Here is a 23091-nt window from a genome sequence, read left to right on the forward strand (position 1 = left end):
TACACACACACACACACACACACACACACACACTTAAGAATATAGGAAGTTGCTTTACCAGGCCATTGGTCCATTGAGCTCTGTATTATACAGACAATACAGACAGGAAAAATCCAAAGCAGATACCCTACTGCTGAGCTACAACCCTTCCCCAAACTTCAGGAGAATTTTCTGCACAAATTATGTGATTTAACAGGGTACTAGCTGAACAATTACCAGGTTTCCCTGCCACAACATGTGAAATAAAAAGAGAAAGGCAACTCCATTCAAAATGGTGATTTGCAGGTGTATACCTTAATCACATGATTTAAGGTTAAACACTCACATGAAAGAACAGATAACATGAATAGTTAACCCAGCTAGAAGCTTGAACAGCTCCTCCTATCTTTGGTATACCTCAATGGAAATTTCCATTGTTAAACTCTTCATTATTAAAAATGGTAAACATTTTTATATTGTAACCTATATTGGAATCAATTAAGAATTGGCTAGAAAGCAAATAAATGAATGCTAAGATCTAGATTTCAAGTCCCAGGGCTACAACCACAGGTAGGGGGGGTTCTGGCCTCTTCAGGGATGCCCTATCTGCTTCATTTTCTGCATTCAGGAGGGGGGTCAGTAAGTTTGTGCTCTGGCTCTCTTATCTGTTGTGATGGTGTGTATAGATAGAGTTTTCTGCCCAGTATTTCGCACAAAAGTAATTAAATATTGGACTACCTGTGTATATGTTTGGCCTACACGGATTCCTCACCTTCTCTAAGGGCCTTCAAAGCTGAGGTCTCCATTTTTTCTTGCTAGAGGTTACATTTGTGGATCTCCACAGTTGCTGTGGACTTACAGGTACACTGGGAACTCATTTAGCCCACTGTATTTAAGTCTTAACTTTGGAAATTCTTTTCCTTTTTCAAACTTTTGTCTTGGGCGATATTAGCAACGTTTGAAGGTCATTTTTTGCCATATATTTTCCACAGGCTGTTCTCTAGCACTCAAGTTTCTGAGTTCATTACTTTTCACCCGTAGGCTCATGTCCATCAGAAAGGCTGCCATCGAAGACACAGAGAGCTCTAACAAGATATTCTAAACCAGTCAGCTAAGAAGTGTGTGCCAAGTAGTCCTGCTGAAGATTACTGAAGGGCAAAACAATAGGGCCGCGAAAACAATTAGATGGAATTACATAAGGAAAAATTATGAATCTTACAGTCTATCCAAATTGTGAAACAAACAATAAAATCAAAGAGTTCCCTTTAGAATCTAGTGTCATATCTGCTCAAATGCATTATAGCTGTGGTTTGCATTTGCTGTCACAGTTTTTAAATGGCAAATACGATCCCGGTTTATAGTTGATTGGTGCATTGCCATCCAGTAGCTGGGAGCACTTTTATGCATCCTTCCTAGAGCTGTGTGTACTCTATGATAATTACAATTCTAAAGAAAGGCAATCCAAATTATGAACTGGAAAAGTTACCATCTATATCAATTAAGCATATTGTGGAAATTTGCTTGACTTTTCATATTGTGCACAATCCATTCTGGAGTGCTTACGATTTCCATGCCCCCTCCCCTCTTTCTGATGCTAGTATTTAGCTTCTACCTATTTCACAAGGAAATATGAAGTGCTCTGAATTCCTGCCTGCAATCACAAGCAATCTTAGACCAAACTACATGTGGCATTAAAGTATAGCAGTAAGAATGCCAATGGAAAATATATTCTGAGACAATAGCAGCTTTAAATCAGACCATAGCATGTGAAGAATGGGTTAAAATCAGGGCTTGGAAACCTTTTTGACACCAGCGGCTGCATTCCTTCCAGACCAACCTTTCAGAAGTCACCTACTACTGGTGGTCAGGGACAGAGGCAAATGTGGGCAGAGAAACGAATGCAAGTTTTATCTTTATACAGTTGGTTAGCCTCTGCATACTCTCAGCATAGCCCTCTCTATCCTCCAGGCATGCAAAATGCATTATAAATTTCAGGGACACATTCCAGCAAGGCAAAAACACTCAAAGAGGGTCTGTGGCCTGGGAGAGTTGCAGACAGAGAAGCTTAAGGGGTCCCTGGACTTGAGGTTCTACATCCAGAGTTAAAGACATTCTCCCCATGTACTTCAATCCTGATCCTGCTTGCCCCATTCCACACAAATACTAGAAAGCATGCAAAGCTTCCCTGTTAAATGTTTCCATGTGTGTCACATCACATGTTATTTTGAACCTCATTCAAGGAACCCACAGGTTTTTAAGATCATACTATTAATTATGGGACTGCGGGTGGCGCTGTGGGTTAAACCACAGTGCCTAGGACTTGCTGATCGAAAGGTCGGCGGTTCGAATCCCCGTGCGACGGGGTGAGCTCCTGTCATTCGGTCCCAGCTCCTGCCCACCTAGCAGTTTGAAAGCACTCCTAAGTGCAAGTAGATAAATAGGAACCGCTTTCTAGCGGGAAGGTAAACGGTGTTTCCGTGTGCGGCACTGGTGCTGGCTCGCCAGATGCAGCTTTGTCACGCTGGCCACGTGACCCGGAAGTGTCTTCGGACAGCGTTGGCTCCCGGCCTCTTGAGCGAGATGAGCGCGCAACCCTAGAGTCGGTCACGACTGGCCCTGACGGGCAGGGGTACCTTTACCTTTACTATCAATTATGGGTAAGGGGTTCAGATAACACCCTCACACATGAAAAGTAAGCATGGTGGGGCTCACAATGCTGTGTGCATCTATCCATGCCAGTGCAGTCCACAGATGTGGCTGGCACATAAACAACTTCTATACATGTGCTGATGAGCGCACATAGACTACCGTATCTTCCCATGCCAGCCAAGCAGCTGAATGGCGGGGGCATAGCTACTGCATGCCTTTGTGATGGAGGTGGGACTGGATCACACAACCCCACTCACATATTCAACTCATGGGGATAGGGTATTTTCACAGCCATTATAGCTAAGAATGTGTTTCTAATAAAGTGGACACTGAGATTCTAAGTGAGCTGGATTACCAGCCCAATACCACACCCTGCAAAGCCACACTTTTTTTTAACCTTGCAACATAATTATGGCATACAGTCTTCTCTTCAAACTACTCCAAACAGCTAAAAATTGTATTTCTGTTCATTGGGCTTACCATCCATAGCTCCACCATTTTAGCCTTTTCAGCTATTCATCAAAGTGAATTCGCATAAAGAAAAAGCAATATTGCAGTGACAGGCTCTATCCCAAGCTATTTTATTAGGAATCTGTGGCGAGTCTTTGTAGGGCTCCTGACTGCACACAGAAAGATCTCCCTAGGTACACCTGTTCACACACATGCACATGTGTATACAGCAATCCAGATGTTCTTATGAGCTTACCTATGTTATGAGTGATGCCTGTCACTGTAATGCCACTCCTTATGGGCTTTATTTCCCTACCTCATCCTACCTCTTATGGGTGATTTCCCTCATCTAATATTGCTACAGTGATTTTTAAATTCATGTTTATTTCCTTGTGTGGTATCTATGGCAGCTCTTGAAGCAGAAGCGAAGAAACAACAAAAGATTAAAAGGAAACAGAGCAACAATGAAGGCTTTCTCCCTTACAATGAACATTTCCGGCAGGTCACAGTCAATGTAGTCAGAGAATGACAGGCAAATTGAACAACATTGTTTAATCTTCAAGCATTTTTTTAAACACCAACACCTTGATCCCATCAGAGTTTAAAATGACTGGCAATAAGAACAATAGTTTCACTTGGAAATTTGGTAAATTGGGAACCAGTGGGAAATTAAAAATAAATAAGGAACAGTACCATATGATTCATATTTCACATGCTTGTACAATCTAACCACTGAAGTGCAATAGCTAAAGCATGTTTTACAGGACCATTTTTAAAGGGATTTTGGTTCCAATCCATATACCACATACCTTTTGAGGTGTGCAATTGAAATATATAACACTATGTCAATGCTGCTCCACAGTTTATGATTTCATTCCAGCTGCATCCATCAGTCAGACTGTAGCTAAATACAGCTGAAATATCATAATTTGGTTGGCATAATCTAGTGGGGAGAAGATTAGCAGCTCTGCTCTCTGTCATAATCTTCTCTGCATTGTGAACAATCTTTAAAGAAGACTTGCACTGCTGCCTTTACTTTTAGGTTGATGATTGGATAACATGTGCTATGTAATCAGATGTATGCTTAATCAAAAGTCATTAGGTTCAATAGGACATTCACTAAGATAAGCATGCATATGATTACAGCCTTGATGAGGGACACCATTAAGTTCCTTGTGTGGCAGGAGCAAGACAGAAGAGTTCATTTTCTTCTGGATGAAAATGCACTGAAAACACATGTAATTGTAATATTTATTTTATTATTTACTTCTAACTCTTTGCAAGAGGACATGTGCATTTGTTCTATTGTATTAAACACACTTGACACTCAAAGCATGTTTAAAGTACATTTCCCCCTCAAATAATTTGGGTGGGCACTGGAGTTTGATAAGGATTGCTGGGAACCATGATTCTGTGAGTGGAGAAACAACAGTGCTCAAAATTCACTGAGGGGGGGAAATGTGCTTTGAATGTGCTTTAAAGGTTGCAAACATAAAGCCAAACATATTGGTATCAAATAAGACTCTTAGCAGCAGGCAGCAGATTGACTATTCCTGTATCAGATTCCCAAAGAGAGCCCACTATACCCAAAGGCACTTCAGCTTCAGCCAAAACGCTGTTCTTCACCTCTCTCAGTCCCTAAATCCCAATCTATCTCCAAATTATTCCTCTCTCATTTTCTCTGCCAGGAGAGGGTCGCATTTCCAAACTCGGATGGATTTAGAGTATTAGAAAATTCAATGATACCTGTTTTTTTAATGATACCCGTTTAATAAAACACAAAGGTTCTGAAAAACAGCAACATGATGGGAACGTAGAAACTCTTAGATGCCAGTTACTAAATTATCTAGCAAAACTTCTCCTTGCCTCAAGCCACAATTTCATATCTTCTCTCTTCAATATTCAAAATGGTGGCAAGAGGTGGCACCACAATATACAATCCCTTTCTCTGATGGAAGCAAAGCTATAAAGGTTTCATTACTAAGTTTTCTAGATACACCTCCATGTCCTGAAGAACACCTAAAAATCAGTCACACTGGTGGCAAAACCAGAGATTATCCAATATTATCCTGTATTTCTAAATGAATAGACACTGTGGGAGAGGCTCTATATAGGTTGCAGTTACCTCACAGTTTCCTAGTGAAAATCACCCACCCATGCATATGATCCTGGACACCTTGCTAGGTGGCAGGTAAATATTAAGGCACCTACCCCAAGTTTCCCAGTGCCCAAGTATGGATCTCATTTGAGTCCTTCTTCACAACTGCTTTCCTCATTTTCCCCTTTCTTTATTCCTTGCAGATCTGAGTGTGTTTTTTCTCTCATCACCTGGCCTTCAGCAATGCCAGTTTGTAGGTTTGCAGTTCTGATGGTACTGTTCTTTCCACTTGTTGGGCTCAGTATGTCTTAAAAGAGCTGCACTCTTTGTATTTTGCCTAAAAAATGTATATAGCTAGGGCTTATACAATTCTACCCCCCCTCAAAAAAAATGAATTTAAGCAACTTTATAACTCCTGAACAGATTTGTTCCTTGAAATACTATCAGGCTATGATCAATGACTTCTCCTAAACTCCTGTTCAGTCACAGTTGTATATCCCATGGTTATATTGCGTGCATTACGGCTCAGCTGGAGTGGGGCAGTATTTCGCATGCTAGGAAAGAAGTGAGTGAGGCTGTTTTTCTCACCAATGGCTAAAATGTAAAAAATAAAATAAAAATTAAATACTGACACTGACAGATTTGGAAGCCCGATAAAATTATTATTGTAGACTGTCCTTCAATAAAAGTTCTCAAGGGGTTTCAACAATTGGCAAAAACAAAACAAAAAAACCCTCAAACATTTATAGAAACAGATAGCATTACCTATACTCAAATAAGAAACAAAGAATACTCTCACTCACTAACTAGCAGATAAACAACTATTATCCCTTTACCCTCCTCACACTACCCCAAAGTTAGGCCAGCTGTGGGTGGGTCCTGCATCAAGGGACCATCAAGGGATGCTCTGGCATCTCTATGCTCCCTTCAAGGGGGGAGCAGCAGCAGTGCAAAGCAGGAAGATGGTAGCAAAAGTTTTACTTGATCTGCAGTTGGTCTGGCTACGGCTCCTCTCCTGCTGATGGAGGTTGGGGTGCAGGATGGAGGCATGGCACAAATTGACTTGGGAAGCAACTCCTTGATCAATTCATAAAGGGCCTGCAACTGTCACCACGAAGAGTGACTATCTAGTCTTTGACACTAGCATTGCACAGCTTTTTGAAGAAAGGCAATTTAGGCATCAATGTGATGATTTCAATATGTTGAAATCACAAGCTGACATTTTCAGGCCAGGGTCTGCAGGCAGCCCCTAAGCCACTGCCAGCTTTTGAGTCTCCTCCATCCCATGCCAGGTGGCATTGCTCAGCAGTGACAGCTCCCAAGCAACAGGGTCAGAGAAGAAGCAGTGGCAGGAGAAGCAGCAGCATCAATGGCTTCTCTCAGACAATGGGTGCTGCCAGAGCTTCAGGATCAGTGTCTCCCACTGAGAAGCAGAAAACACTTGTGGCAGTGGAATATCAGACCACTGACCTCAACTTGGTGCCTCCACAGCCTCAAACTATGTGTCTGGTTTGCTGGTGGAGTCAGAGATCATGACATTAATCCTTTAAATATGGGGAACGATATGCCACTGATGGAAACCTCCCCCCCCCAGCATGTTAAATTAATGCACACTACACTAATGAAAACCAAAATTAATGCATAATAAAATTAGTCTACTCACTGGTTGCAAATCTGACTAGTTGACAATAAACTGAAAAACAGCCAAGGGCCTAGAAGCATTCTGTCTTTGTTTTCAGAATGAGAATATTTTTAGAAGACGCCATAATGTTGAAATTATACTTGTTGCTTCAACAATTAACACTACTTTTAAACATTTACTCAGAAATATCCATAATACTCAAATGATGCCAAATATATACAAAGCTTTCCAATACAGAGTTTTAAGGACAGGTACTTTAAAATCTGGTTAATTTCAGGGGAAATGAAGCATGTGTTGGTTTGTGCCTATAGAACATCAAGCATTTTTTTATTATGTATATAATTTGTATTTTTAGGGTTGCTCAAATGAAGAAAACATCAATATGTGGTGTATACCTAGATGAGTAATGCCTGATGGAATGAATCCTTGAGTCTTTTTTTCCTTGGGATTTTCAGAATGTTAAATGAATGCAGTTCTGTGGGATAAAAGTGTTCAGTAGGTCTGAAGTAAGAGGCTGTCAGGCAGCTTAATTTGCAGTTATAATTTATCCTAATGAGAAGTCCATAAGAAAGAGAGCAAATCTTTTCATGCATTTATGAGAAGTCCATAAGAAAGAGAGCAAATCTTTTCATGCATTTATGTATTTCTTTGTTTACTTGCTTACTTTTAAGCATCTACAAAGAAGCCCTGCAAATGTGGCAGTAATATTTTCCTTGTATTTGCAGGCACTAAGGTATATTTCAGATGGAAGTGAGGAGCTGGTCTAAATGTTTCCTTTTTAAAAGGGGGGGGTGTCCCACTGTACAGGGTGTGTTAGTAAATGGTTGTATTGAAATTATTTCAAGGATGTAAGAACATAAGGAGAGTTATTGCAGTAGCCTCCTAGATGTGTACAGCAAGCAGGGCATGAGAACAATAGTGCTGTTGCAATTCCCAGCAACTGGAATTCAGAGAAATACTGCCTCTGTCCCTTAAGAACATTTTATTGGAGGGAAGGTAACATCACTGCCAAAGATGGTGGAATGATCTGCTAGTTTTGACCCTACATCTTCCCTATCAGCTATTATAAGTCTCTAAAAGCTAAAGGATATCAAGCAAGCATGCTAGAAACCACACTGCAATTCCTACCAGGAGTTAGAGAAAGACCCACTTGGAGTTTATACTCTCTCCTTTCTTCAAAGGAGGGATATATTAAACAAAATCAAGGCAAAAATTATTTGACTCTAATGAGAAATGGATTTAAATTATTTTGTACTATGTTACATACAAAGGAGAACTTGAATCTAGACTCATTTCAACAATATAAAGAAATAAATATGCCTAAGAAAATCACAGATGAACGAAAACAATATTTAGCAACACCAGTAGCACTGGAGGATTTAACTAAAGTAATTAAGAAACTCAAACCACACAAAGCACTAGGCATAGATTGTCTACCATAATAACTTTTTATAAAAATTCATCAGAAACCTTATTGTCCCACATGCAAATAGTGTTTAATAGTGTATTGATTGGCAGGACAGGGCCTAAATCATGTAAATGATTTGGTGTGATAGTGGAACCAGGTACAGACCCAGAGAATCCAGAATCAAATAGGCTTATCTCTTTAATAGGACAAGATGAGGGGAAAACTGTGTTGCATATAGGCAGAAAGATTAGCAAATATGTTACCAAGCATGATCTACATTGATGAAGCAAGATTTTATATATATATAAATAGACATATTACAGACCCTATAGGCAAAATGCTGAATGTAGTGCACTACGGAAACGACTCAGGGGCACCAATGCCCTTCAACATTTTTGGCCTTAATTGTAAATTCAAACAGAAAGACCAAAACTTCAGACAAAAAGAAAAAGCATGGTTTGCTAGAAGTAGCCTTGCTTCACTGTCCCTGAAAAGCAGCAGGATTGTGCCACATCCCATCCCATCCCCCGGTTTATAGCTGAGTCTTTTATTCAGTACCACTCATATTTCTATTTTCACAACACAATTTTTATTGGTGGGGGAGAATCATAATAGGTTGTAATGTTTAATCTTAAATTATGTCTACCTTACAAATAAAGTTAATACCTTTAGTGTTTCACATGAGCAGAAATGGTGTCAGATCAATTTTGTCCCTTATGATTTCAGTCTTTTGACAGCAAAATTATTACAAACTGCCTAGAGGCATACCTTTCCCTTTAATAACATGCTGAAAATTCAAACCTTCAAGTGTAGTTATTGTTTGGTGGTATTGCAGGAGAGAAGTGGCATATACTTATTAAATTGTCAGAACATTAAAAGTGCATAAATCATAACAAATATTGTAGCACATTATACATGAGCCAAAGTTTACCATTTGCAGGAGAGCTTGAGGGAGATTGGGGGGGGGGGGAGAGAATAGATGGAAGTGTCAATGAGGCAAGTGACAACTGTCAGTACATACAAGCATCCAGCAAATAAAAAGAGCAGCAACACAAAGGAAATGAAGGAGATATATTGTGATCAAGTAAAATATGTAATTTCAAAACATAACTGAAAAAGCAAATGAATAAGAGGGAGTTGTACTTTTGTCTGTAGTATAGTAAGGTGAATAGTAAGATTTTTTTTCTACTCACAAACAAAAAGCTAAGAAAATGCTACCTAGTCTAGTCATGTTCCACCTAGTGCATATGCATGTGTGTGTTTGTGTGAAAATTAGAGTCTCATAATACTAGAATGTATTATGTATATTTCTTGTCTGTCACTTTCACAGTTGTTAATTTCTCAGCATGTTACATCTCATTTCACTACATTGTAGTTTGTGCATGTTTTAAAGAAATGCATATCAACATGCATGCAACATGTGTAATGTATGTAAAGCACCACAAAAATACATTCCTCTTCTCCCGAGCCTGTGGCTAATTGAACAATCTATGGTCTTTTAGATTGTGTGTGGCGGTATTGTTTTGTTTGTTACTTTGTATTTCTATGTTTTATATTGTAAACTACCCTGTGATTCTTGGATGAAGGGCAGTATAGAAATATAAAGAATAAATAAATAAATCTGAGGGCTGCCTTCTTCAAAGTTTTAGATACACACACACACACACACACACAGAGAGAGAGAGAGAGAGAGAGAGAGAGAGAGAGAGAGTTAGTTAGTTAGTTAGTTAGTTTTTGGTACAAAGTGAGGTTGTAATATAGATTATTTTGCATGCCACTCTGGGATTCTTCAGAATGGAGAGCGGTATGCACCTATAAATACACAAAGAAATAAAGGAAAGTAATTATCATCCATTAGGGCAGTAGGCATTATTTTGGGGGCATAGCTATGAGGAATAAATCAGGTTTATATAAATTATATTGTATCCTTTTGTTACTCTCTTGGAGCTCTACAAAATTATTATTTTTAAATCTAGGTTTTCAGACAGATAAGTAACAAGATAAGTAATAAGACATAAGATGACAAACAAGCAGTAAAAAGTAGATGCTGGTGAATAAAATTTTGCAAAAATAAAACAGCGGGTGGCAATCTGCATAAGTTAACTAGAGCTCTTTGGAGAAAGGGCAGATAAAAGCAAGTAAGTTTGGTTGACCTTTCATACTCTCCTCATGTTTCCACATTACTCATAAGTCAAATTTAAATTAATGGGCAAAGTCATAGTCTGTTTTCTCTGTGATGACCCCTCCTTCCCCCACCCTTCACTAAAATGACACTTCCTACATTTTCTTCCTCAGCGCAGGATCTAATGGCTCCTGACAAAGAACACAGTCTTGTTTGACAGAAATAGGCAGATTCCACATGATGGAAGGGAACAGAATGTAGATTCCCTTATCCCTTCCCAGCAGTCTCGAGCTTATCTTTCCATCCACCCTGTTACAGGCTTGCCATACATCAGGAAAACTCCTGACATGTCCTGGTTTTGGGGTGTAAAAATGGTGCTGGGAAGAATTTTGCCAAATCAGCAAAATGTCAGGGACATATGGCAATGCGATGTAAAAAGCAGTGGAAACAGCTCCAAAAGCTTAAAATTCCTAAAAAAAAAAACCTCAACAGTTTTGTTGGGTTTCTGAAATCACAATTTGTGAGGAATTTCACTTTTTGAAATATGCAGCCCCACATTACTTCAAGCTACTCCACCTTGCCTCATTATTTTGGGGCACACTCCAAGATTTATAAGCCACTGGAAGAAATCTGGAAGCTTGCAGTTTTTCACCAGCCTCACCTTTCCCCAGCCATAGCTCACTGACTCTAATTGCCAATCAAGCTACTCATAAGTAACCAGATGGTCTAGTAGCTTTGACCCCCCATCCCTTCCAACAGTATTCTCCTGTGATAACATTTCCCAAAAATTCATCCAGTTGCGATAGGCTGCTAAATTCAAATGATTTTATTTTACTACAGTGACTGATAACCTGAAAAGGACAGAAGGAAAATAAGAAGGCAGGGAATAGAAACTGGTTTTATACTCTTTTTTTACTTGCATAGCAATTTGACAAATAGCTTGAAATGGTTCAACAGTGACTTGGCAGAAGGAAAGACCAGTTCAAATCAATTTGCCCATAACCCTAGGTTTGGGAATGGCAACAAAAAAATGACCCCATGAATGTATAACAGCCTCAGCACACTCCTCCATACTAAGTGTAATTGGAATATGAAGTGAGTATCAGTGGGAGCGAAGACAGCAAAATGTCACTTGGATGAAGCAAAATACGTGCATTAGCCTGCCTGAAATATGAGTAGAAATTACTCTTCTTCAAGTGTTGAAATATTGGACTGTAGATTATTTCTAATAGCTAAACCTGTGGGTGAAAAAAATGTAATTGTTCCATTCCTTCCCCTTTTTATACATGACTTAGCATGGAATTGTCCTTTTCTTAAAAAAAAATAGTTTTTCTGCATGGTTACATGCTGACATAATAGGAGGGTTGAAGCAAGTAAAGATTTCTGAAATTCAGGCATGGGAAAATATCACTATTATCTCACCCAAGTGCTGGTCACATGCTTATTATCTGAAATCTAGAGGACAAAGGGGCCTCAGTCAATAGAATACCCACTGTCCACTTGTTTGTTAGAGTATTTTACAGCAGTTTGGAAAATAACTCCTATTGTCTATTATATCTGACATGAAACACAGAGATACAATTGTCAAGTCATCTATTAGGAGAGGGAAGGAATATAGCAGCTGTCAGACAGTGTGTTTCCTTGTTATGGGTATGGGACACAAGTAAGTTTGGATGGTGCCTAATAATCCAAGGGTGGGACTCCACACACACTTAAGTACTCCTCCCCATGCTCTTCAATGCAGAGGAGATATTTTTTCTACTGAAGGCAGAGCAGATGTGATGCTTGGCATGCAATTGTCATGAAAAACAACATAGGTATTTCTGTCAAAAATTACAGTGGCGGTTAGGAATCTCTAGTCCTTGGGCCTAATTAGGACACCAGGGGTCCTAATTGTGACCTCAATGCCATTTTCCTCAAACCAGACCTGCCCGCCCAACACCAAACATCATATGTGGAGATACCCCACCCCCTAGTGCACTATACTTCTTCTTAAGCATCTCCTCTCAGTGCCTGTTGATGGGTTTGGAGAGAGAGCCTCTTTGAAGTCTGTTTGCTATCATTGTATTTGAATCCCATTTGCCCAGGAAGGCAAAGAATTCAACACCAAGCTATTGTTTTGGACAGCATCTCTAAATCAAACATTCCCTTGTAGGAAGAAGAGCTCCACCTGCTTTTTCAGCAAAACTCCCAGAGCTGCAAACAAACACTGAATTGGCATAGAGGCATTGTATAGGACATTAACACAGCCACATAAGCATTCCTCAGGCAAATGGTGGAGCTACAAATAACATGAAGCTGCCACTGAAAACATCAGTACCATGTCTTTTTCTCCTTTCTTCCCTGTACTATTTGGGGATGCTCAGCACATAATCACAGTAGGATTTTCCCAACCCAAGTCTATTCCATAGGATGGAATTTATAGGCAGCACTTACAGAGCAACCCTTACTTACTTACGGAGCAACCCTAGACCTCATCAAGGATGTGGAGAGATGAGTCACAAGTTACTGTTTTCAGTAGGAGCACTCTATAGTTTTTAACATCTGTATTTCTCTTTGGGAATGGTGAAAAGCTGTGCCAGGCCAGGTGTACAGTTAATTAGCATCTCAAATGCAACAGTAAGACACACAGGATGTAGTTTATGGATGTAATTAGAAGTAGTTTTTAGTACTCGGAAGTGTAATCTAGAGAAGTTTTGCATGCAGGTATATTTAGATACAGTAATTGTGTAATTAGTACAAATTAAATGATTAATTTGTAAGATTTTTCTCCTCTGAGGAGTAGAAAATATTTTAGAATTTTAAAAGAATGAAGTTTGAATGTCAGAATAAGTCTCCTCTTATTTGTTAATGCAGATAACTCAGCATCAAAATTTAAACACAATGTTTTTCCCCGTTAAAGCCCTAGGTCTTCCTTATCCTGTTTTTAGCACTTCTGGGTCAATTATTTCATAAAAGTAATGATGTGATATTATTTAACTTAATGAAAAGCTGTGTTTTAAAGTTTATTTTTTAAAAAAAATTAAACCAATGCCCTGACATTAGATACAATTTACAATTGCATAGATATAACCTAATGATGCCTAAAACCTACAGACACTGTATTCTCTGCAAAAACTCACAATTTTTGTACTGTCCAAGCTTCAAACATAGTTTACAGTGACAGGACTAATAAAAAGGGAAGTATGATTCTTTGATTAATCAACATTAAAACTTCTAATCAACTAAAAGAAAATTTCAATTAATAGAGCAAAGAGGTGAACAATAATTCTTTTTTCAGGAAACCATCAGTGCATCCTGAATTTCCCCCCAATTTTTTACCACCTCTAAACATCATCAAACTAACTCAAACACAGCACCTGCAATACGATTGTGATTAGGCACTAGTATACAATTATTCCAAATGTTTGATAGGTTTGTAATATGAGCCTTAAGCTGTTCTCCATATCTGATCTCCATTGCATATTTCTTTTGGGGGAAATTATTAGACTTATTTCCATAGTGCATATGACTGCACTAGCCATCCATGGTTCAATAGAGTACATTTCTAAAGTAGTGGTAGTTAGATGAATCACACCTAGATGATCAGCAAAGTCTCAAGGGTGAACTAGATTTAACTGAACAGCTGCAAGACCCGGAAAAGTGTTTGCTAGCATTTCTCAGTAGCTCTGTCTTCCACTGAGAATAAATGAGAAGTGCTATCCCCAACAGTTCGTCATTTCCCCAGGCAACTTCATCAAAGAACTAATCCATCCTGAATCAATATTTCTTCCAAGCTTCCCAGTCTCTCAGCATATGATTCTTAGTAGATTTCATTTTGCAGCCTAAGGATTTGTCTGAGAACCCCCAGTTGTTCACAAGTGATTGAGAATAGATGGGATGAAGCTTCCTCTGATGAGAGCTAGCTTGGGAAAACCTTGGAAATCTTATGAGAAAGCTTCATTCTTCCCAGCAATGTGATGCATCATCAGTAATCGCACATCAATGGAGTTAGATTTTTTACACAGGTTTGCAAAAGCTATTAACTAAAGCAGGGTTTGCCGACATAGTGCCCACCATGTGCTGTTGGACTCCAACTCCCATCAGCCTCTGCCTGCATGGACAGTGGTCAAGGATGATAGGAGAAGGAGTTCAATCACATCATGTTGTCACCTTTGACCCAAATCATAATAATTTTAAAAAAATTATTTCTTTGAAATCCAGTCTAGGAAAGATAGTTTTTATGCTGTGAGCTTCCCTGACACCTACAGTTGAAGGGTGGTAAACAAATTTAATAATAAATAAATAAATGAAATTGATGATAGGTCAAACTCTGGTTTTCACTACTGATGAACATTTCGGTCACATGTAGTTCGAACAGCAATATTCCTTAATTAGCAATAATATATAAAGTTCTCTTCCTCTAATATGCATTAATCATTTCACGAAAGGATGTCCGGGCCTGTACATATAAGCAGAATGAGGCAATGTGTCATAAACTGGCAGAACACTTGAGGAAGGGAAGGGGATCCTGTTGAGTGGTGTAGCCATGATTGGTACAAACTGGGACAAGCTAAAGCAGGAGAAGGGGAGGCTGGGTACTTACAGGACATCAGAGGATGTTACAGGGGCAGCCAGCAGTTCAAGGGAGCCAGGGAAGGGGGACAAATCACCAGAACCAGAGGTGTCCCCATATCCGCAGACAAGGCAGGCTCTGAGGAATCGGGAACAGCATGAAGTGCATTCCAAGAGACTGAGGCAGGCAAGGAAACACAGCCCAGCTAACTAGTGGACCAGGTGGCGATCATGTGGTTTGTTAGATCTGGAAGGAGGTTTGTGGTAACTCAGCTGGATTAATTTCAGGGCAGATGAGGATCACAGGCTTCGTCAAAGGGAGAGGCACAGCTGCTCAGCTGGAGAAAAACTCAGCTGCAGCAATCAAGACTGGGAAAGATACAAGGGAAGCAAGGCAGAGACTCAGGGTGTGATCAACTTTCTCTGTTGACAGACCGCATATTGTCTGCTTCATGAATGCTATTGCACTGCTACTTCTGGACTTACCCCGGGTTTTCTGATTTTGGGTCTTCTGTGGTGGTGAGAACCTGGCTTTACGGCTTGACTTCAAACTTGGCTCATTGTATTGGACTTGGTCTGGTATTCGACCTTTTGGATTGTCTGACTCTCTAGTGTTACTCTTAGGACTGTGTGTACCAGTGGGACTTATGCCTGGGTATGCCAGGGGTCAGGAGACAATAGAATCCTGAGATTGGAAACATGTGTCATTTTTTAACATCCTTTCATGTTAATAAAATGGGAAAAAAATCCTGAAAATAAAACAAAACTAAAAATGCACTTCAGACAGAAAGGCTCAGTGCGTGTCCTATTATGCAAGTTCCCCTTCCAGGCACAATGAGCTTGAGGTCTCTGGGTCTGGGGTGCTGGAAGCAGCAATAATGACATGACAACATCTTAGGTTCAAATTGTTGTTTTTTTTAATAATATTTATTAAGGGTTTAAAGATTACAAAAAGAAAAAAAGAATAAAAAAAAATCAATATAATACAATAAAAAAACAAAAACAGAAACACTACATAGAACATTAAATTAACAAAACAAAACAAGAATTAAAAACACTTCCAATATTTTCAAACTTAGTTTTCATTCACTTGTTTCATTGACTTCCTCACGTCTCCCTTTTTGTATTCCACTTCAGTTAACTGTTTCAGCAATTCCTTTCCATCTTCCTCTGTTTTCTGTCCTGTAATTAATCTTAACATATTCTAACCTTGTTTTTTTCCCCTTTTAATACATTAACAATCTATCTGTACCTAGTTTCTTATAACATTTCTGCCAAAGCCATATAACTTCATTCCACCATTTTCCTAAAGCTCATTAATTTTACAATATTTCTATAAATAATCTTTAATTTTTTCCCAATCTTCTTCCACCGACTCTTCTCCCTGATCTTGGATTCTGCCAGTCATTTCCGCCAATTCCATATAGTCCATCAGCTTCATCTGCCATTCTTCCTGGATGGGTAAATCTTGTGTCTTCCAATCATCTTAGGTTCAAATTGGCCCCAACTTCATTGATTACTGATGTTCGTAGGCTTTGGAATAGGCACTGGATATGTTTCATAAATCAACCAGTCCAAATGCTGACTGATTATCTCTTCAGGGTCAATTGTGGATCAAAGATCACTGTATGGACAATCCCTCCAAGATACCACTTGGAGAATTCTATGGCCTGTTAGCCCCCATATGGGCATTCAGATGGAAAACTTTCCCCTGGACCCCTTTACTGGGGTAGCCTGATACATTGATTGAGGAAAGGGATAGGTTTCTTCCCACTCCTTCTGTTTAGACAAAGGATCCAGCACAATGCCCTTTTCCGCCAGTAAGTTGTGACAGTTGGCAAAGTTATAAGGTAGACAGATCACAGAACTGGCCCCATTTGTCTGCAGGTGAATTCCTCCCTGGCCCTGAATATGGTGACTGACTAAATCCACAGCAAGCTCAGGCACATGTGCTGCCCACTTACCTTCAGGCAGGGCCAAAACCTACTGGGTGGGATGTCTGTTGCTGACTGTGCTATTTGAAGAAAGTGCAGGTGGTTTAGATGAAGTGTAGGTGGACCTGAGTGAAGCCAGCCAAGGGTAGGCTACTCCCAGGTCCACCTCATAAGTCCTGCTCTCCAGATTTTCTGTGATTGGCCTATTTCACTTCAAATCAAGTAAAAGTCCCAGTAATTGCAGCAGCTAGCTGAGGCTAATATTGCTACTCACCAGCCACATGGGAAATGGGTTTTTTTTTGGGGGGGGCAGCTCACCGGTGGCCATGCTGGGCAACAACAGCTGCCACTGCCAAAATGGTAAATGGCCTGTTCTACATGGATATTTTATGCAAGACATTATCAAAAGATGACACCCTATTACCCTCACAGATCATTGTACTGTCTCAGGACCTGAGCAGCTCACTCTCACTTCAGGCTGTTGCATACACATACACACACACAACACTAGTTGACCTCAACCATCAAAGACCATCAAACAGAAAGCTTATGCAACTCTTTTGAAAGATCAGCATTTCCCAAAATATATCTCAGTAACTTGACGCTGTTTCTAAGCTCTAGAGCAATAATCTATTGTGTAAAAGATAAAGGACCCCTGTATGGTTAAGTCCAGTCATAGGTGACTATGAGGTGTGGTGCTCATTTCAATTTTCAGGCGAAGGGAACCAGCATTTGTCCACAGACAGCTTTCTGGATCATGTGTCCAGCATGACTAAACCACTACTGGCACATTGGGGACCATGATGATCGCCAGAACACATGGAAACACTGTTTACCTTCCCGCCTATTTATCTATTTGCACTGGTATGCTTTTGAACTGCTAGGTTGGCAGATGCTGGGACAGAGCAATGGAGCTCTTCCAATTGGCAAGCCCAAGATGCTCAGTAACACTAGTTAAAGGTAAAGGTAAAGGTACCCCTGCCCGTACGGGCCAGTCTTGACAGACTCTGGGGTTGTGCGCCCATCTCACTTAAGAGGCCGAGGGCCAGCACTGTCCGGAGACACTTCCGGGTCACGTGGCCAGTGTGACATCGCTGCTCTGGCGAGCCAGAGCCGCACACGGAAACGCCGTTTACCTTCCCGCTGGTAAGCGGTCCCTATTTATCTACTTGCACCCGGAGGTGCTTTCGAACTGCTAGGTTGGCAGGCGCTGGGACCGAGCAGCGGGAGCGCACCCCGCCGCAGGGATTCGAACCGCCAACCTTTCGATCGGCAAGCCCTAGGCGCTGAGGCTTTAACCCGCTAGTTACTTGACTCTAGTTACTAGTTACTTGACTCTAAAGTGGAGCTGGACTTGAATTAGAGCTTTAGTTTTATATGCCTTGTCCATATTCTTTTTTCCTCCTTGCTTTCTGCACCTGAAAGCTAAGCCATGTTCTAACTGTAGAACTCTAACTACATACCCTCCAACATTTCTCCGATGAAAATAGGGATGTCCCATTCCATAATGATAATTTTACTATTTATACCCCACATATCTTACTGGGTTGCCCTAGCCACTCAGGGCAGCTTCCAACATATATAAAAAACATAATAAATAAAGTAATACACACCATCATCTAAGTGCATCTCCCATAAGACAGTAAGTTCAAAGCCCCAAATTACTTAATTGCACTGGTGCTCAAAGGTAGATCATGGTGGGGGGAAGCATTACAGCTGAAATCCAGAGGCAGGACGAGGAAATGGTCTTTTTTGAAGCCAAGGGGTGCTGCAGCCAGTCAGTGTAGGCAGTAGTAGCTGCTAGATGGATCAGGGCTTTGATGCTATAAGATAGATCCCTATGTTCTAAAATCCCACACATTGTCAGAATTCATTTTCGGTTTATGTGCATACTTGCTTTGCCACAGACTTCATTGATCACTAGGGCATGTGAAAGTTAAATACAGCAACATCTGTGTTAGGAAAACCAAAATATTTACAGGAATTGGGAGATATCTGGGAATAGGGAAGGCCTAGAAGGCAAGTAATGTTCCATCCAAATTGCTAGCAAAAGCAATAAAAAAGGAACTAAGGGACTAGTTTAGTAATGAAACAAACGGTTTATTATTAAGGGAAAGGGATGAGAAGACTTGATGCTGTGCATAATGCAACATGTCCCCCCCCACACACACTTTAAATGTTTTCCTTTAATATCTGCAGCATGTGAGTTGAGGGTATGTGCTCTGGTATTGGGCAAATGAGCAGTATTTTTCAGTGATTATGATGTATTTACAGTATTATCACATTTAGCAGACACCAATGATAACCAGAGCACTCTGGGTGACAAACAGATTAAAACAATTAAATATATGCCAGAAAAGTACATGGGTATCAGTAGAACAAAGCACAGATAGGAGACATGTGGGAAAATTATACATTTATAATGGAATCCCCATTGTGCTCCTGAAATGTTATGCTAGGAGTTATATGGGTATTACAGACTTCTTTCACTATACTCAAAACTTCTACAAGGGAAAGTACCATAATTTTAAAGAATTGTATTCAAACACACTGCGATAGCTTGAGGGAGGTGGGGTAAGGATAGATACGTAACTCTCTGAAACTCGTATGAAGCAATTTATCCTAAATTTACTCACAGAAGCTTCACCATGGTAGAATTCTGCAAGTTCATCTCAACCTTCATTTAAGAAAGTTCCTTAATCCTGGCAAATAAATAACAATTTACTTCAACATTTCTAGAGATCTTTTGCCTAAACAGAACACTTTGAGTTCAAAGTATGTTTGTCTTTAGGTCAGATTTGCTTTCGGTTGTTTTATTTGAGTCGGGGGGCAGCTTTTCTTTCCCCAATTTTAAGAAAGAGATGGCAAAACATTCAGTCCAGGAGAAAAATGCTTGACTAATAACACTTTACAGCCATACTATATGAGCAGAACAATTCAATCCAAATCTCCCTTACACCAAACTGAGGGTGTTTGATTATGTGGAGGTGTCCTTCCATCCAGGTTTCCTAGGTAAGAACATTTCCTGCCAACTGGCTGACACGAGTGTATAGGTCACAGTAATTGGTGGAAAGCCCCCAAATGGAGTGTTCTGGAGGCAGGAAGGGGCTGAGCCAGCTCAGTATCCACTGCACATTCAACTGGTTTCATAATCATGTGACAGCATTAGGCCCAATCCAGGCCTGATCACCCTGCCCTCCACCTTCCACTGTAGCCAGCTTGAGCAGCAGGATTGTGCTAGTGTGGAGAGGACAGTAAGAGGGAGGGCAGGGGCAAATAGGATCTGTCATTGCCAACCTCTTGCCCTCTAGAGATGTTGTTGGACTACAACTCCCAAGAGCCCCAGTCAGTAAACAATGCTCTTTGGCAGTAATGGGAATTATAATCCAACATTTGGAGGGTACCAGGTTAGCAATGGATGGCTTAACCCATTCCCTGATTTTTTAATTCACTATAAATCTTCTCTTCCTAGTGGCTTTTCTCTCATGACATGTTTTCAAGGGCAAATGAATATTTGAAGCCTGCTGAAGAAAGGGCACATAGCAGGTGGAGGTTTAGCACCCCACCCACCGCTTCTCCAGTCCTCATGCTCCTCTCATAAAATGGTTCTTCCATTATAAAATGACCATAACGCTACAATTCCACATTTGCTTGCATGTAATGTAATTTGACTTTCAGTGTTCGCAGTTTTTCTTGGGGAATGAGCAACTTCCAAACCTCCAAAACAGTCTGACAAGCCTTTGTTCAAAAGCCACAGATTGATATTTCATATTTGTTGAAATGCATTGGGTACAGTTCACAAAAAACTGCCCCTATGAACTAAAGCTGCATGGTTACAGTGCTTGATGGATTGTCTCCTTTGTGAATACATGCAACCAAGAGGCAAAGTGTGACATAAAACAGTTTTACCAGCACCGTTACAATAAATTTGCCCTTCTGCAACAATAGGAACTTTGGTATGTGCAGCAGGGCAATCTGATTAAGCTGACCTCTTTAATGATACTATAACTGCTTAGCAATGAATTTCCATGTTTGTTATGCAGTTATTTCTGTATTTATAGATTAGCCCCAATCAAAAGGAATCTGAATAAAAGAAAACAACTTTACACCAGTTTATAAATTACTGTGGTAGAGAACCCTCATTTTGGTACACATGGCCTTTTAATGGTTCATTTATTTTGCATATTTACTTGAAGCTCAAAAGAATATTCCAGAATGCATTAGCTTTCATGTTCTTACTTGAAGATATGTGGAGGAAAGCTTGGTTCTGTGGAAATACTATGGCCCTTATTGTGTTGCCCTATGATTGACCTAAATAAACTGCTACAGTACTCACAGTACACACTTTATCATCAAGCATCACTTGTTGGAAGCAGTTCTTTGTTTAATACCCATAGAAAACTCTGCTATCAGCTTTTCAAATCTAGCCCTTATTTGTCCTTCTGTATACATCAGAATCCTATAATGGAGCTGTCATTTAGCGTTTATTTATCATTGTGTTCACTTTGACTGTTTCAATTAGCTTGAAAATGGTTTTGTTTTGCAGTGACTTATTTTTATTGCAGCGTTATCATCATGAAAAAACAACCACGCTGATACATTATAAAACAACATAGATCTAAATTGACACAGTTTTGCGGGGTGCGGGGAGAAAGCTACAATAAAAAGCTTTTTAAATATAAGAGAACCCAAATGTTTCTAACAAAATGTGGGTTAATCTCTGGCACATCATATCTGGCAAAATCCGGCAAAAAAAAGGGCTGTGACCCTGTCTGGACCTAGCAACTGCAGTTCAACTCTTTCTCTCTTTTTTAACCTTGAGACATGAGTGTGATATATTCTAGATGGGGATGTTTTAATGGGATGGGCTACAAGGACATAACTAAATCCTCACTTAAATGAGCAACAACCCCACTGCCTTCTTATTGGCTCGAACCTATAAACTTTTCTACAGCTACATGAAGCCATTGCAAGTGGTCAATAGGAGCTTGGGGACAAAGTATCATCATATTCAGAAGGCATACATTTCTATTTATCCATAAGAGCTGAGTTCAAGGGGCTGGGTATGAAATGGAATGTCTGTGTGCTGTATGGACAGGATGAGGGCCAATAAACTAACTCTGAGGAGATGGAGATAGTGTGGGTGGGTGGATCTCATATTCAGGAGTTGGGAAAGTTGCCTGTTCTGGATGGGGTTGCACTCCTTCTTAAAGCTCATAGTTTGCAAAATGCTCTTGGATTCATCTTTGTTGCTGGAGTCTCAATGGTTGGAATGCCTTTTACCATTTCCAACTGGTACACTAACCAAAGTGTTCCTTTACAAGCATATTGGGCTGCAGTGATTCATGCATTGTTCATCTGAAGATTTGATGGTTGCAATGTGCTCTACCTTTGGGCCTGGACTGGGAGTTCCAGATGATGCAAAATCGTTCAACCCAGACACTGAGATCCAGTGCCGAGGGCCTTCTGGCGGTTCCCTCATTGCGAGAAGTGAGGTTACAGGGAACCAGACAGAGGGCCTTCTCGGTAGTGGCGCCCGCCCTGTGGAACGCCCTCCCTCCAGATGTGAAGGAAATAAGCAGCTATCTTCTCTTTAAAAGACATCTGAAGGCAGCCCTGTTTAGACAAGTTTTAAATATTTAATGCTGTATTGTTTTTAACACTTGACTGGAAGCTGCCCAGAGTGGCTGGGGAATCTCAGCCAGATGGGCGGGGTATAAATAATAAATTATTATTATTATTAAATGCTACAGCTAGACTGCTGATGAGTACAGACTACCGAGAGCACATAATTCCAGTGCTTAAAATCTTGCATACCCTGTCCACATGATGTTACCATTCTAGATTCAAGATTTTTTGCATTAATTTACAAGTCGCTTAAAAATGTGTCCTAGATACACAGTGTGTCTAGTACAATTTTGTAGGCCACCTACACCAAGGTAAAAAGCTAAAGGGCCCCTGGACAGTTAAGTGTAGTTGAATTTGACTTTGGGGTGTGGCCTCATCTCTGCTTTCAAGCAGAGGCAGCAAATGTTTGTCTGCAGACAGCTTTCCGGGTCATGTGGCCAGCATGACTCAATCACTTTTGATGCAACAGAACACCGTGATGGAAGCTAGGGTGCCTGGAAATGCCATTTGTCTCCCCGTTTCAGCGGTACCTATATATCTTTCTTGCACTGGTATGCTTTCGAACTAGGATGCTGGGATGGAGCAACAGGAGCTCATCCAGTTGTGCAGATTCAAACTGCTGACCTT

General features: G+C 40.3%; 1 long non-coding RNA gene across 1 annotated transcript in view; it reads right to left on the minus strand.

Moving 5' to 3' along the window:
* LOC307223483 overlaps nucleotides 1-15027 on the minus strand; it is a 261583-nt gene extending 246556 nt beyond the window's left edge. Inside the window, exon 1 of the long non-coding RNA XR_013842107.1 lies at nucleotides 14934-15027. This is a non-coding gene — a long non-coding RNA (uncharacterized lncRNA). The remainder of the gene's footprint in view (nucleotides 1-14933) is intronic.
* Nucleotides 15028-23091: the final 8064 nt, after the last annotated feature.

Source organism: Podarcis cretensis (genome assembly GCF_951804945.1).
Source record: "Podarcis cretensis genome assembly, chromosome: 9".
Taxonomy (NCBI): Eukaryota; Metazoa; Chordata; class Lepidosauria; order Squamata; family Lacertidae; genus Podarcis; species Podarcis cretensis.